General features: G+C 56.2%; 1 protein-coding gene across 2 annotated transcripts in view; it reads left to right on the forward strand.

Moving 5' to 3' along the window:
- Nucleotides 1–277: 277 nt before the first annotated feature.
- Nucleotides 278–15,041, forward strand: part of MEF2D (myocyte enhancer factor 2D) — a 38,167-nt gene continuing 23,403 nt past the window's right edge. The window contains exon 1 of one of the 2 annotated variants that reach the window (XM_030824196.1): nt 278–729. The gene's annotated coding sequence lies outside the window, so the exon portion shown is untranslated. The remainder of the gene's footprint in view (nt 730–15,041) is intronic. The other variant, XM_030824195.1, reaches the window with a different exon arrangement.

The following is a 15,041-nucleotide window of genomic DNA, read 5'->3' on the forward strand; positions in this document are numbered from 1 at the left end:
GCTCGCACGGCCTCCCCGGAAAGGACCTCCTGGAGCACGCGGTGGCAGCAGCGCCAGGCGGGCGGGCGGTCGGCGTGCTCGGAGGGGCACCGTGGGAGCGGACAGATCCCTTTAAAGGCCTCTGGGTCTCGCCTCCCTACTTTGCCTCGCTTCGTCCCTTCCTCCCTCCCTCCCAGCAGGCGGAGGGATCCGCCGCTCCCGGTGCCGCAGCCTAGCTTGGGAGGGCGGTGGGGTGGGGGCCGACCCGGCCTGGCCCTGCCAGCCCTGGGGGAGCGAGGGGCGGGGCCGCGTCCTCGGGACCGCCCCAGCCCCGGCTCCGCCCCGCCACCCCCACAGGTGCCTCCCATTGGCCCCCACACCTGTCCGTCACTCCGTTCCCCCCACCCCTCAAGCTAGGCTGAGCTGTGCCTACGTCGGCCTCGACTCCCGGGGGCTGGAGGAGTTACCTTTGGAGCCCGAAAGGAGGAAGGAAGCAAAATATCAACAACAGTCGAGGCGGCTCGGGCGCTCGGCCCCGGTTCCTCGCTTGCCCGCCGCCCGCCTGCTGGCCCCCGCGCCCACGACGGGGGCCCAGGCCCCACGGCGCCGCCCAGGGCCCGCGCGGACGCCGGCCTCATTTATTATTCCCCCCGCCTGGAGCTGCGGCTTCCCAGTGTTGAAGATCCCCCGGACCAGGGGCGAGGGCTACCCGCTCTTTGCCGTGACAACACCGTTCCCCCAGCCGGGCTGGTAAGTAGAGAAAAATAATGCGCCTGCCACTTTAAGAGGCCCCCTCCCCCACCCGGTCCAGGGGTTGGGGTGGAGGGTGGTCTAGACCGTCCCCCTGAGGGGTGGGATGGGGCAGCCCCCGGGCCGGGAGGAACTCGCGAAGCGGGCCGTGTTTTCGTGTGGCGTTGGCGGGGATTACCTAGGGGACTGTTTGTGTCAGGGAGTCTGTCGTGGGGGACAAGTGGAGGGGGCTGCAATTCCTTTGGGTGTTGGGAGTACGGGGTGGGGACGGGCGGATCGGGGGCGCGCCCTCCTGTTCGTGTAGGGGGTTTACGACGGCCTCCGAGCGGTCTGGGACTGGGCACCATCCTCCGAGGGGGTCTCCGGTGACAGCCGGGAGCGACTGACATTTTAACAGCCGGCCCTCCCTCCCTCTCCCTCCTCTCGCCGCCTGTTCCCTCCTCCTTGGCCCGAAATGGTGCAGAAGGGGGCCTGGGAGGGCGGCGGGAGGGTGGAGGCGGGGGGAGCCGCAGCTGTTTGGGAAGCGGGGGAAGGAGGGGGGATGTTGTTCAGATGACACCGGGGTAGTGGGTTGGGGTGTGTGAGTGTGTGTGTCTCCGGGGCCCGTGTTTGCCGGGTGCCTGTGGAGTTGGGACGCGGAGTCGCCACGAGGTGGGCACGCAGGACCCTTCTTTGAGACTTCCTAGCCCCGCTTCCGAGACCGCTGATGTGGTTTTTCAGTAACCCCAGCTGGAGAACTCCCTGGCCAGAAGTTTGCAGCTGTTCAACATCTGGGCAAGAGTTCTCTAGTCCTCTCCACCTATGGCAGGCGGAGCTGGGCTGCGAGCGGGGGTTTAGGAAGTTTGGGGGGGCTTTTGGGAGGGCGGGCCAAGGAGACCAAAATGCTTTTAGTCCCCCACTCCAATGCCAGCCTCCCTCCTACCAGGTTCGGGTCTCAGGGGGTTGGGGAAAGGGGCCCCCTCCCCCTAGCAAATCACGCTGTCCTCTCAGCAGCCTTCCGAGGGCTCCTCCTGAAAGGAAGGCACTCTAGGAGCCACCGACCGGGTCATCACAGGTTTGCCCTTCTGAGTGGGAGCCTCCCTCTGTCTCCCATTACTTGGTGCATTGTTGATGGGTTGGGGGAGGGTATAGCGGGTTGGGGGGGATCCTGTGTCCCTCTTTGCTGTGCCCAACCCCCATTTGAGTTTTCCTCAGAGTCCTGGTTTCTTTGCTTTGGGGTGGAGGTGGCCCTTATCCACTCCTCCTCCTATCCCTTCAGTGGGTCTCCGCAGCAATTCAGGGTCCAGCCTAGGCTATGGGAAGTTTGCCGTCTGGGGCGGTGACCTTGGGCTGCTCGGGCCTGGAGATAGGAGGGGAGCGCAGGTCAGCCTGAGATTGGGTGTTTTGGCGTTTGGGAGCTGTCCACCTCCCACTCCTCTCCCAACCCCAACAGGAAGGTCTTAGTAGCTGAGGAGAGCATTGAAAAGGCACATGTCACTGTTCACAGATGTCCACCCGCTTGTGGCCACGGGGTCACACCCGCCCCAGGACTTAGTCTGGCTGTCCCAGCTCCCACGGCCCTGCCTGGGAATGAATTTCCTTCCTGTGGTTTCCCAGTGTGTTGGGCAGGAGATGGGGGTGGGGTAGGAGTATTGTGGGAGTGGCTGAGGACCTATTTATACGGGGTGATTGGGGGACACTGGAGCTTTTATGGAGCTCCTTCCCCACTTGCCCCAGCATAGGCATTTGGGCCCTTGGGTCTCAGTGATTATATTCTCTTTGTTGTAACTCCCTTGCCCCCGCCAATACACCCTGTATGTTTGCATATATGTGTATATGTATGTGTGTGCATGTACATTTGTAAAGGGAGGGGTCTCTGGTCTCTCTGGGGAGAAGTGGGGGAGGGGGGAAGGGAGGAAGGGAGGAGCTTTTACTCACTCCTGTAGGGACCCAAAAGGTTGAGTTTTTTACCTGAGATCACACAGCAGATCTGTGTCAGAGCTTTCGTCTTTCCACTCTTTTAGGCACAACTTCATAGTAGGGAGGGATTCTGGGAAGGGAGACATACAGTCCGTGTTCATGGAAGCCCCAGTCCAAGGGGAGAAGCAGGACCCAGAGAGCCTCATGATCCTTGTGTTGGGGGATGGGCATGGGGAATTGGCTAGAGCTTCTGTCTGCTGTTCTCAATGCCTGAAAGATTGGTGGAGGACTTGGAGGGGTGGCAGGTGCTGTCCGTGTCCACCCCACTCTGTGCTTGGTGCCCCTGGGCTGGAGGGCCTGGGCATCCTGGCTCTGCCCCCTTGGCTCCTGGTTCTTCTCATAGGCTGGGAGATATGATAGTCTTTCTGGCTGCTGTTATATAATCTCTCTGTAGCAGGGTTTTTTTTTTTTTTTTTTTTTTTTTTAAATCTTTCCTGGGAGATGTGATAGGGAAGAGAAGGCAGAGGGAGACTCTTCAGGTTGGGAGGGCTAAAGGAGCAGTAGTAAGGAAGCTTGGGGTGGGAGGTGCCTTGGCCCCTGAGGAGGCCTTGGGGATAGGCCCTCATTGATTATGGCCCAGCCCCTCAGACCCTTCTCCTCTACCGTGCCCTCAGAGGGTCTCTCTGCTGTGGTTGTCCCTGGCTCTTATACCCCTAGAGAGGCCTGGACCTCTCCCTATTTTGTCAACCTTCTCTTCCTGACCAGCTGGGCCCCCTGCTCTCCCTGGTTGGCACTGGATCCAGAATTTTAGGACTTACGCTGGACTGGTGTGGGCCCTTGGTTGGACACTTTGCCACACACCTGAGTACCTTTATGGGGACAAGGGAAGTCCAGGAGCAAATGGGTGGGCCCAACATTTCCCTAGTTGTATTTGAGCCAGGCCTCCTGCTTCTTTGCCCCTCTAGTCCAGAGAGTGGTGGCCTTACTGGAAAAGAGGAGTTGAGGGCCTTGACTTAATACAGGCCTTGACCTCTTGGACACAGGTCATTGTTGGTATTCATCAGGTTCTGTAAGTGGGTATGAGGATCCGATGTGAGCCTGGAACCCTCATCAAGGGTCAGGTTCTGAGTCTCATGGCACGGTGGTGCTGGGATTCTCCCCATCCCACGGGACCATGGCTGGGACTCTCGAGGCTCTCTCAGGCCAGCTGGTTTGAGGCAACTGTCTCTTTTTTATAGAGAAGGAGGAAATGGTGGCAGGCCGGCACAACCTCAACATCACTGTAATTGCTGGTGGCTTTTATGAGCCAGTCATGGGGCCGGAGTCCGGCCAACTGTCTGTCCTGTCCCAGTTTGGTGACTTACTCATGGAGGGAGGGGCGGTTAGGTACTAGAAGCTGTGTTCTAGAAGCTGGACGTCTGGCTGTATTGTGGTTGATGTCGCTTTGTCTATCCATGATCACAGCAGGTAGGATGGAGCTTAGACTTCAGGAAGAACTTCCCAGTGGGGAAGCTGGTGGGAGAGAGATGGCTCTAATTTGGCATAGGAAGGGAGGGGAACTCAAAGCACTTTCTTTTCCAGTGGCTCTCCCGGAAGGAAAGGCCTTGACCTTTGGCTTGATGGGGTCGGTGCTGTTTGGATCTTGGAATATTTATTTTCTTTTTCCTCTCCCTGCTTATGGCTGAAAGTATTCTGAGGTGTTTGTCCTAGAGCTGTGGGAGAACTAGCCATTCCCCTAGTAGTGGGAGCTAGATAGGGGTCTCATGTAGACAGGCATGCCCAATGCGGTCCACAGCATTTAGTGGTACACATGCAGGAAGGTGTGCAACGCATACACACTGGTATGTAGACACCCACAGAGCAGCTGCTGCACTGCGGGAGGTGGGGGGTAGTGAATGGCAAAGATGATTAAAGGATTGGAGAGTTGGGATGGGGTTGAGGGGACCAGAGGCAAGAAGGCGAAGGGCATAGCAAGAACTTTGAAGAGAGAAGGGCTGACTGGAGCAGGAGGGATTAAGGTTAGACCACAGATGGGCAGGCAGAGCCCTGTCTGCAAAATAAAGAGCATGGCTTGTGAGTCAAGGAGCCTTGGCTGACTTCCATCCTTGCCCCTTACCCCTCCCCCACGTGCCCCTCTCTGTGGTCCTGGCACAGCCTGCCTCTGCCCCTCACACTGACCTTGTATCCCCGGGTCCCTCCTCTTGGGCCCCAGCTTTCCAGATGTACAGAGTTTCGCCTTTCGGTGATTAACACCTGGGTGTTTTGGTGGTTTGTCGCTGGTCTCTGTTGCCCTCCCCACTCACCCTGATGAGCAAGGCCACTGTGAGGCATCAAGACTACATCTAAGCCCTCAGGCATTTGGGGGTAGATCCTTGGCCTAGGTGATCCCCAAGGCCCTCTTCATCTGACATTTTCCTTTTCCTGAGGCCGAGGCTACAAGCCTCTCTTTTCTGAGAGCCAAGTCATGCTTCTGGTTAGTCCTGGCTGGTGTGGAGACAGGGGAATGCATTCATTGATTCTGCACAGGACCCTGATAGCCAAGGGGGCGGGAGGCACTTATGCCTGTCTGACTTCTCTTCTTTCTGCTGTAGGCTGGGAGGGAAGGGACATGTCCGAAGCTCTGGCCTGTCACTGGCCACACCCAGGTGGGACCATATTTACTCATTTAAACTCAACCCTCCCAGGAGGCTCTGGGCTCTAGGCCTGGTCACTGACCTTGGCTTGGTGCCTCTGGCTGGGTGCTGTGGCCACTCTCCTAGGAGCTGGGCAGACCAGGAAACCATACAGAGGGAGCTTTTTTTTTTTTTTGCCCTGTGGTCAAAGGAGCTTTACCCTCAGCATTACCCCTCTTGCCCAACTTTCCAGTATACTTTGAAGACCAAAAACCACAACTTTTAATTTTTTTGAGGCAGGATCTTGCACTGTTGTCCAGGCTCGAGTGCAGTGGTGCCATCATGGCTCACTGCAGCCTCCCATTCAAGCAATCCTCCGGCTTCAGCCTTCCAGGTAGCTGGGACTCCAGGTGTGAGCCATCGTGCCCCGCCCAAAAACCAAAACTTTTGAGATCCCAATGAAGAGAGGTGATGGGTTCTCAAAAGGGAGGAAGGAAACTTCCATTTCTTATGTTCCTGTGTGCCAAGCTTTGTACTGAACATGGGAACATAAGAAGAATGTTTCTCTCTAAAACTGTTTTTTTGAATTGGGAAACTGAGTCTCGGAGATTTGAGTGACTTTTAAGCTTTCCTAGTTATGAAGTGTAAAGGGCTTTTGTGTGAGATTAAAGAAGAGATCCTGCCCTGCAGGACGGGGCAATGGAAAGGAGGCCCATGGAGACCTGAGAGGAGGAGGAGAAATTGAAGGGAAGAGAAAACCAGGATTCCTCAGCAGAAGGCAGAGAATCAGCCTTTGGTGGCAAGGTGAGGGGGGTATTGCTTTGACTTGAGTGTCATGGAGAAAGCCCCCAAAGCAAGGGTGTGAGGGCAGGAACAAATGATACTCCGAGACCCCTCCTGCTATCCCTGTTAGCTGCCGCATGGGATGAATGAGAAGAGACACTAGAGTGAGAAGGCTTGGACCACAAGAGGCTGGGCTTGTCTCAAGGCAGACACAAGGCCAGTGTGAGCCTCCCAGGCCCAGACCTGGGGAATTGGCCCTGGAAGGAATGTGCTAGAACTCCCAGGTAGAGGGAGACTCCCTCTCACTCCCATCCAGGTTGTAAGCAGAAGCCCTGTGCCCAACAGTCAGTCTGCCTCTGCCCCTTATTTCTGATGACCTTGAGCAAGTCCCTGCCCATCTCTGTGTGAGTTTCCATACCTGTGAAAGGGAGGTGGTGCTACCTGCCTCACATGGGAAGGGAAGGAGTTTCCGCCAGAAAAAGTGTGATGGTTGCATCTTTTCTCTCAGACCTTCAGCCCCAGCCTGGCCCAGGACTTGCCTGCTAAGGCAGCTACCCAGAAACAGAGGTGGGGGCAAGGAATACCTTTGGTGTCCAGGGTAGGGATTGAGGAGGCCTTGAGGGTTCTTCTTGGCCTAGGGCTCCGTCTGGCCCTGGGATGGGTTGGGAAGCTAAGCCCAGCCCTCCCCTCCCCATCCAGCCATCTCCTTGTCTCAGAACCTGCCTCCTCCACATCTTAGTCCCATGAGTCTTGCCAGATCCCTCTGGCTGCATGCTTGCTTACCCCTCATGATTCTCTCATCCTCAGCCCACTAGCAAATACCTAGGGTTGAGGGTTGAGAGAACAAAGAATACGGGGAGAGCCCATCCCTAAGTTTCAAGTAGAAATGCGCGGCAGGAGGGTGGAGTGAGGAGGGTGGGGCTTGGTCCCTTTTCCTGGGGTCTTCCCACTCCAGTTGGATCAAGTAACAAGGCAATAGAGCAAGGGGTTTGAGGGATGACCTCAAACCTTGAGATTTTCCCTTTAAAGCATGCGTGTATTGTGTGTTCGGTGAGGGATGATGGTTGGGGTAGACCAGGAGGATGGGATGATCTGAAAGTGGGTTTTTCAGACCTTTCTGTTGCCTCTCTCCTTAACCTATGGGCCCTTTCCTCCAGCCACCACCACTGCCTCCTCTATGCTGAGTCTCCTTATGCAGGCCTCTGGGGCCCATGATGGCTGGGTGGGGACAGGTGTCCTAGCCCAGCTGCTCCCTCTTGTCTCCCCCACCTGTCAGCCTGGGGGTGGGGAGCTAAGAAGGAGGGGAGTTAGGGGAACTGCCTAGCCCCTCACCCGTTCTGAGGGGTGGGGCCCTGGTTGTAAACTGTAGCAGGGGAGTCAAGAGTAGACAACAGGCAGGGACTTCCCCTCAGAGGAAGGATAACTCCAGATCATAGTAATGGCAAGGAAAACTTGGTAGGCAGAGGTTCTTGCTGGCAAAAATCTGAGGGGTCCCTGCACGGCATCCTCATGAAAGGGTGAGAAGCCAGGTATTGGTAAGGAGCACGGATTTGGCGACATGTATCTGCATAGCCTTGTGCAGGTACTGCTCTCCCCACCCCCTTCCTTCTGGGCCCCCCCTCCATCTGGCTGGGCATCTTAGCCTCACCTGGCACCTTTCCTGAAAGCAGCAAGCTAATCCTGTAAGAGCTGCCTGGCTGGCCGCCTCAGCAGGCCCACGCAGCCACGATGCCCGCCCTCCCTCCGCTGTCAGGGGCTTAGAGGACTGTCCTTCGAGTTAGAAGGAGACCCAGCCATTGCCCTGAACGGCCCCTTTAAATCCTCAGTGGCTTCTCGAGGTCATGATGTCTCTAGGAGGATTTGCTTTCCCTGATTGGATTGGCCTCTTTCGGGTCCCCTGTCATCATTGTAGGTGAACCCTTCATGTTTTCCACCTCCCCTTTCCTTATAATTGGTGCTGTCCAGTCTGAGGACCCAGGCGTTGGACTCTGTCCCCTGTCTCTTTGCTCTCATGTCCCAGCAGTCAGGGCTCAGACCCCCTTCATCTGCTTCAGCCAGAGCAGCCCTGTCTCAGTGCTGTGGGTAAGAAGAAAGGATCTTCCTGCTTTAAAAAAGGGGACGAACACTGCCCAGGAAGAGAATGCCCTTCTGAGACTGTCTGCTGCCTGCCTCTCTCCATTTTTTTCTCTTCAGCCTGCTCTTCCTTTGGCCAGGGGCCCACACTCCTCATTACCCCATGCCCTTATTTCCATGGGAAGTCCCTCCCCTGATCTAACCATTAGCCTACCCGCTGCAATGGCAGGCAGCCCAGACCCAGCACTGGTGGCATTATGCTCATTCCAACGGCTCTCAAGCCGACCCGCCCCCAAGGCCCCAGCTGCCACTTTCACTTCTGTCTCCTGAGACCCCAGAGGGAAGTTGGGTTGGGGAGGTGGAAGGTGACACACTAACCGTCCCAACCGCCCCCACCTCTCCTCAGCCAGGGCTTCTGATAGCCAAGGGCCCCTGTCCATTGCTCTTGTCTAGATGACCAAAGTGGGTTAGGTAACAGTGGAAGATTGGCTGCAGTGGGAGGGATGGCAGTTAGATAGCAGGAAGGACTTCCTAGGATTGGAGACCACTGCTGGGCTTCATTGTTTCAGAGGATCTGGGAGAGGTGTAGATACTCTGGACAAATGTAGGTCAGACTTAAAGGTAGGTAGGAGATTGTTTGTCTGCAGCTCCCATTGGTTGGCATACAATACTGGGGCCTCCATGCCCTCCCACGTGTCACCAGCCTCACATGCTTGGTTGGAGGGCTTCTGACAAAGCAAGTTTGAGCCCCAGAGACTACTTTGAGTCCAAGGACTCAGCCCTGAGAAGTTCTTTCTGTAGTCTTGTATCTATCCTACCTGCTGTCCTGGGCCACTTCCTCCCCGCCCCCCCCGCCCTGTGGATGGGTTTTGGAAATGGAGATAGAAATGGAAGTAAAGGACAACTCACCTCCATCCTGCTGCTGCTGCCCCAACCTTGGCACTAAAGAGGGGAATGGGATTCTTCTCCTGCGATGCCCCAAGGCAGTGACAGAGCCACACTTCACCCTGTGAACCTTACCAAACTCCTATAGCTGCCATGCTTGCTTATTCCTCGTGATTTCACACCCCTTCCCCATCTCTGCCTAGACAAGAGTAGGGGACCCAGTTGGACTGAGAGCTCTAGACTGTATCACTGGGAGTTACTATAAATCCAAGAATGCTTTCTGGAGGGGAAAGATGGGAACAAAGGCCTGAGGTACCAAGAACTCCACTTGGTGTCCGCAAGTGCCTACGGATCCTGGGTGGGGGTGACCCAGGTCCTGGAATGGGAAGTTGAGCCTGAAGGAATAAGGTCAGAGACGCTATGCAAATCCTCATGCAAATGAGTGGTGGTGAATCACTGCAGCTCGGCCTGCTGGGATGGAGTATGAAGACAGCCTTAGGCTTGGGTTCTAGAGCTGGTCCCACCAGGGACCAAACAGTGACCTTGGGCTAGTTGGTGCTCAGTAACCACAAGCAGGTGGGTCTGATAGGTATTCCCAGTGTGTGAGGGGATGGGGATGACTGAGTCTCTGCCACAAGGGCCTTGTTTGCCCCACTTGGTACTTGTTCTGGCTGACCAGAGCCTTTGTCAACCCCCTTGGCCATCTTTTGGGGGGTTACTGTTTAGAAGGCACCTGCCCCTTCACCAGCCCCATCCTGACTCTCTTCTAGTGCCCTCATTGCCTTTCCTCCCCAGCAGGAGGATGACAGACCCAGCCAGGCCATCTCTTCAGTTCCTCTCCGTGAATTACACAATTCTGACCTCCCTTCCCTTTGGGCCTCCCCTGAGAGCACAGGAGCCATGTGTTTGGGCCAGAAGGGCATTTGGGTACCTAGTCCACCCAGCTACCCATCATACTGGCCAGTGGGGTGAAGCCTGTGGAAGGCAGTGACTTACTCAGGATCACATCTTAGACCAGAGCAGGGACTAGAACCCAGGTATCCAGAATCCCAGCTTAGAGACCCCATATTTCCCTAAGCTGTTCATTGCCCTACCTCACCCATCCCTTCTCTACTGGGACGCAGTCTCCTGTTGCCCCCCAATACTTCTTGAGATCAGTCTGGCTAGCTCTAGGAGCTTGTTTTGTGGAGGGGGCGGGGTGGTTACCTAGGAGCCAGCCCAGAGGCCATAAGGGGAAGGTCAGAGCTGGAGTGGGAAGTGCTGGACCCTGGGGGACAGGCTGCTGCTTTGTAAAGAGCCAAATGGCCTCACAGCTGCTACAGGAAGGATGAGAGCTAGACTACAGGAAGGACAAGCTGGGGTGGGGAAGACATGGAGGAGGCTCAGGAGACAGACCCTCACTGGAGAGGCATCTCCTGGGCAGAGAACAGGATGACCCCATCCCAGGAGACTTGCCAGGGAGAAGAGGGCGGGAAGCCTAGGGTGGGGCTCGGGAGAGTTGTCCAGCAGAAGCTAGGGGGAGGGCTCAGCCCTGCTGTCCATACTGGGTGCTCCCCTTGGCAAGTCAGTTCCTGTCCCTTAAGCTGAGACTGCAGGGCCTGCCCCCCACTTGAGTTCCTAGGGTGCCTGGGGCCTGAGACCACACCTGCCCCAGGCCCAGCTTTCCTGGACTGCCTGCCCCCACAGCCCGACAGCCCGCCCCCAGGTCCCCTGTCAGTGAGTTAAAATTAGCTCAGTGCCCAGGCTAAAAATAGCCCCTGCCCAGCCCTGAGGCTGCTGGACTGGGGGAGGGGAGTCCCTGAGGGAGGGAAAGACGGTGGGAACCAGGGATTTGGGTAGTGAACCTGCCAGACAGAACTTTGAAGGGTTGGGGCTGGGTCCCTGCCTTTGAGATCAGACCCTAGAAGCCCTTCTGGGGTGAAGAAAAGAGGCTGCTGTGGGAGGGGGCGGGGACAGAGAGGGGGCAGAGGAAACGCAGCATGAGTGGGAGACCCAAGAGGGGCCTAGGAGCAGGAGCGTGGGGAGCAGGCCTCGCAGGAGGGGCTGTGAGAATTGGGCTGTGTGTGGGATGGGGAGAGGGACAATGAGGCTCCTGCCTTGGCTCAGACTTCAGAGGGGTAATGTCCCCCACTTCTTCTGTGAAGGAAGAGCTCACTATGTGAACCACAGAATGATCCTGGACCATCTTGCCTGGGTGTTTGGGGGCATCACCGGCTTCACCTTCCCGCCCTGTCTCCCAGAGCTCCTTAGCCTGTGTCTCTGTACTAGGGAAGAGGTCCCAGGGCTGAAGTTGGGAGAGAGAATGACTAGGAAGATTGTGAACCTGGGGGTAGACTGGGTAATAAGGCAGGGCCTGGGGATTGAGCTGGGCAGCCGTGGTCCTTGGTCCTCGGTCCTCACCTCTGCTGCCTCTCAGGGCCGGCCTGCCTGCTCTGGGATGCTCCTTCCAGGGCTGTGTCTGGGTCCAGTCCAGGCCCCCAAGGGCCCCCTTGCCTCTCCCTGCCTTTGCCCTGGGTGGGACCTGCCCCTCCCTTGTCTGTCTCTTGGCTGGACTGCAAGTTCTCAGAGGGCAGGGGTGGTGTCCTGTTGAGTTATTCCCCCAGCGCTGGGCCAGGAGTCAGTCCTGGAAGCCGTTGTTGAACCTGTCTCTTGTTCTCTACCTGCTTCTCTCTGAATCTTTGTCTCTGCGGGTCTCCTACCTCTCCCTCTCCTGTAGCCCTCTCCTTGTCTGTCTCCGCCTCTGCCCCATAATGCCTTCTGGCCTCGCTGCCTCTTTTTCTCTGTCATCTTTCCTGTGTCTGTGTGTCTGTCCCCCCTCTGCCACCCTCTCCTGTGTCTGCCTCACCCACGCCTCCTCCCTCGTTAGTGAGCAGGCTGCTTGAGGCTGCCTGACTGTGGGGGTGACAGGTGGATTGGATTGTCACCCCCTCCCCCAGCGCCTGCTGCTTATTTCATGCCCTGCAGCCCAGCCACAGGGAAGGGGTGGGAGGAGGGATGACAGCTGTCTCCAGTGCCTCCTGCCTTCCCCTCCAGTCCTCAGCCTGCAGCCCGGAGCAGCCTGGGAGGAAGAGATGAAGGGCCCGCCTAATGAGACCCTTTCTCACGATGAGGAAGAGCAGGTTGAGGCCCACTGCTCTGTGATGCGAGGCTGCTCACTCAGCTTCTCTGGGCGTCTGCTCCCTTTTGACCTGTGCTGGTATGGGAGCTCTGGAAGCAGATGCCCTGTAGTTTCTTTGAGCCTTGGGACCACTAGGATGGGAACAGATATGGGTGGAAGGGTGTAGGGGAGAAGGAAAAGTAGGTACTCCCCTGCCAAGAGCAAGAAAGAGAGGATAGAGGCTGGCCACCGGAAAGGAATTCCCCTGCAGCTCCATGGGAAGGACAGCCCTGCTCAGCCCTGCTGCAGCTGCAAGGAGGCTGCCCTGACCTCTCCCCTTCACCGCTCTTCCCACTGGCCCCCGTCCACCTTCACACAGGAACTGAGATAGCATCATTCTGAAACCCGAAAATGGTTTGAATATTTCTCAGGTACCCAGAGGTGTTGCATTGGGGGAGGCAGGGACCTGTTTCTTCTCCCATGCCCCCTCCAAACCAGTCCTCTTTAGGGTACATTTTGCACATCATGTGTAGCTCATTTGCATGTAAACACAACCCACAGGTTCTAATTGGGTCGGTACCTGGGCTTGGAAAAATGGCTATCAGTGGGGTCCTTCTGGATTCCCTCTGGTCCCCTCAGCTCTCCTTGTCGAGGGTGTTGTCAGAGGGGCCTCCTGCCCTGCATCCTCCCCGCTGTCCATTTGTGAAGGTTTCTCCTCAACCACCCTTCTCCACAGTTGGTGAGTCTGTGCCTGCTTCCCTCTCTGGGCATCTGCTCCCTTTTGACCTGTGCTGGTATGGGAGCTCTGAAAGCAGATGCCCTGTAGTTTCTTTGAGCCTTGAGACCACTAGGATGGGAACAGATATGGGTGGGCATTGCCAAATGTCCTCCCCATCTTTGCTTCTCCCGTGTCCACCAGGAAGGCCCTGCCTCTGCCTGTCCCAGCCCCCTGCCACCCACGAGGTTCACTCCGCCCCACTCTTGTCCTGTCCAGGGAGTCAGGTGAATCAGAGTCAAGCAGCCAGAGCCTTGAGAGCCTTTGAAGGGGAACTTTTGGTGACATAGAAACTGTCAGCCTGAGGAGTCATAGTTGTGGCCTGAGATCAGGATTGGGCAGGCCCTGGGCCATCAGAATAGGAAGGCCATCCTGGCCAACCCCCTGTCTCTTTGGTAGCCCAAGTCCTCCCAAGCCCTGGGCTCCAGATACCAGGCAGAGTGAAGGAGAGATGGTTAGAAGAGAAGCAGCCAAGGGCCAGATCATCTGTGAGGGCTTCCTAGAGGAGGAGTAGACCAGACAGGAGAAGAATGGGGCCAGGCGAGGCTGGAGAGGAGAGACTCACATCTGGAGAACAGATGCCCAGGCCTCTGGCTCCTGCCAGTTGTTTAGGTAATTAGGCAGAGGGCTAATTAAGGAGGTCCAGGTGTTCATTAAAACCTCCCTAATTGGGTAGGAGGGAAGTTTAGCCAGGATAGGCCTCCCAACCTTGGATAGGGTCAGGTTAGGGTATTTTGTGCCTACCTAGGCCCCAGCTACCCCTTCTTCCAAAATCAGGGTTGAGTTCATGTTCTTGCCTCAGGGCTTTCAAAGACCCTGCAGCAATGTGGAATGGATAGCAGAAGGAAAAAAGGTCAGTATAGACTGTGCCTGCTTTGTAGAGGGGTTTGTGGTTAGATGGGAGGAAGGACTGCCTAAGGCAGGGGCATCTCCTCCTCTGGCAGTGTTGGCACAAAGGTGGGAGCAGCAGTGGGGAAAGGGGCCTGGGAAGCATGGAATTATAAAAAGTGCTTTGGGCTACCTTGGTAGGGAGAGTGGGAATAGATGGGGCCTAGTCTTTTTAACCCTGACTTCTCTCTGTCAGACGATGCTCAGTGAATCTCTGTTGCTTCCCTGCCTTCTCAGCCCTGATCCCTCTCTCGTCCCAGCTCCCCCAGCATGAGGCGGGGGTGGGGGGGGCGGTGTAGGAGATCAGCCAGGGAGCTGGTTGCCAGGCGACAGTTGCCTAAGCAACCCCATCCTCTCCATCTCCATGTGCTCAGGGCTGCTCCTTAGAAGACTTTAGAGTCTCACCCTCTGCACCAACCAACCTGAGGGTGGGGAGAGTTGAGGACTGGGATACCAGGGGTGGTTGGAGGGTGGGTGGTGTCCAAATCTTCAGGGGCAGTTGGGAGAGGAAGGGTTCTAGCTCCATAGAGGATAGAGTGAGAGGAACTGGTACTGCAGCACGACTGTTGGAGGTTAGACTGCAAGAAGGACTTCTCACAGCACCACAACAATGAAATAGTATTTTCTTCTTTTCAACAGACATTTTCTCAGCTCCTTCTTACAGGAGATAGAGTAGTGAAAAAGACAGATGTGATTCCTGCCCTCATGAAACTTTAGCTTCATAGAGGAGCCAGGTGTTAAATAGAAGCACAGAATCATAGTTATTCACAATTGTGATAAATGCTAGAAAGATTGCAAGAGTGACTTTTCTAAGGGTCATGAGAACAAAGGGAGGCTTCTCTTCCAGTTTGGAGGAAGAGGCAGTATTGGTCATCAGCTGACAGAGGTTACATTTCTGCAAGAATTTGGTTATGAACTAAAGGTGGTGAGAGGGAGATAGTAAAGGGGAGAGAGGGAAGGTAGATGCTGTAAGCCAGAGGAGCCCAGCAGTTCCTGCATTTACCAGTCTAGATTGGGTTTTCAAGACTAGGCCAGAGAATCCCATTTAAAAAGCCAACTATTTGTAGCCCCCTCCCCTTGCCCTCTGTGTGCCCTCCCCTACCTTCCCTGCCAAAGCCCATACCACTGTAGCTCTAGAAAGCACAGTCTTTGGATTGCACTGGGAAGCAGGGGAGCTGAAATCCCTGGGCTGGAGCCTTTGCAATGGGAACTTGGCAGACACTGGGGTCACAGGTGAGGAATGGGGTATCTAGAGCTGGTTTGGGGCTCAGATGTCTGCTGGGCCACTCAGGACTGGCTG

The sequence above is a fragment of the Nomascus leucogenys genome, chromosome 12 (genome assembly GCF_006542625.1).
Source record: "Nomascus leucogenys isolate Asia chromosome 12, Asia_NLE_v1, whole genome shotgun sequence".
Taxonomy (NCBI): domain Eukaryota; kingdom Metazoa; phylum Chordata; class Mammalia; order Primates; family Hylobatidae; genus Nomascus; species Nomascus leucogenys.